The following is a 1,371-nucleotide window of genomic DNA, read 5'->3' as shown; positions in this document are numbered from 1 at the left end:
TTCCTTTTCATGAGGCTTTCGTCCTCATGGTCTGGAGAAGTCTCGCTCCCCTTGTAGAAATGGCTGCCACCTGGCCCACCTCTGCCTATGAAAACAACTTCCTAGTGCGCACCAGAGCCCAACGGGCAGGAATATCCAGGCAGGCATGACAATCACCTTGACTGTAAATACACATTCAGATCATTCCCGCACTACGGGGCACTATTCTATTGTGATTTCCACAGGCAACCACTGGTCCCTCACAACTCCCCTGTGAGGCACTGCTATTATCTCCATTTTGTAGATGAGGAGCGTGAGGCCCGGAGAGGTAGGAGGTCCATGACTGAGGAGCCCCCCCTCCCAGTGCAGGGCCCTTGTCCCTTGTATTCCCACAGCCCCTGGCGCCGCCTGGGCCTAAGGAGGCATCACTGTCTGCAGAGACACGCACAGGCCTTGGCCGCCTCTCAGGCATCAGCCCTGCCTCGTGCTCAGTCTGGAGGGCTCTGGGTGCAACAATCTGATGCACGTTGCCCCTGCCCCCTCGCCCGACCTTTAACACCTCGCTTTCCTCGTCCCACGGACCAGTCTTAAAGGCTGCATTCTAACAGACATGCAGAGCAGAGAGAATGGAGACGCAGGAAGAGAGAACTATTGCAATGGGGGGAACTCTGCTGTGATCAGTGTCAGCAGCTCCAAGCAGATCAGCCAGCAGGATGCGAAGGGCATCTCAAATAGGAGTCCCCCAGTCCACACGAGCCCCGGAGCGTGCACCTGAACCCGAGGGGAAAATGTGTCAGCCACAAGGCCAAGGTGGCTCGGATAGGAAAGGTGGAGCGACTCCTTGCTGATCACGCAGGACTCAAGCTTCCAGGCCCAATGTCGATGCTACTCAGCCCCCAGCCACTGAACCTGGAGGCCACGTGCCCCAGGGAGCAAGGTTTTGGAAGGGCTTTGGGCTCAGCCTAGTATAACACCTTCCCAGCCAGAGTCCAGACCATCCGTTTAAAGAGCACATACCTCAGATGCTGAGGGGGAAAATCCCTAAGGGTGTGATCCTGAAATCACAAGGCCAAAGACTCGGATGGCTTGGAGCCCTTGTCCTCGGCATCTTGCTTCTCAATGAGCAAATCTTTGACTGTCAACACAAGGCTGATGTACAATCACTGAACCGAGGGTTTGGGTGTGAGAGTGTCTGTGAGCAGAGCACACGCTTGTCTGTGTCATCTACTTTCTTGCTACGCTGTGAGCCCCAAGGCCCGGACCACACCCGGACTTCCCTTTGCACGCCCCGCGGCCACAGTGGAGCCGGGCCCCAAGTGTGAGCTCAGCAGCTCCCCCGGCAGCATTCGAGAACCCAGCCGGCCCGCGGACCCAGCACGGAAGCCCTTAGCC

At 57.3% G+C, this 1,371-nt stretch overlaps 1 protein-coding gene across 1 annotated transcript in view; it reads left to right on the top strand.

Annotated features, from left to right (window-relative positions):
- Nucleotides 1-1,371, top strand: part of DLG5 (discs large MAGUK scaffold protein 5) — a 53,094-nt gene that overhangs the window by 11,563 nt on the left and 40,160 nt on the right. The window lies entirely within an intron of this gene.

Source organism: Suricata suricatta, chromosome 2 (assembly GCF_006229205.1).
Source record: "Suricata suricatta isolate VVHF042 chromosome 2, meerkat_22Aug2017_6uvM2_HiC, whole genome shotgun sequence".
NCBI lineage: Eukaryota > Metazoa > Chordata > Mammalia > Carnivora > Herpestidae > Suricata > Suricata suricatta.
The sequence above is the reverse complement of the archived record's forward strand: the minus strand, read 5'-3'. Positions and strand labels throughout refer to the sequence as shown.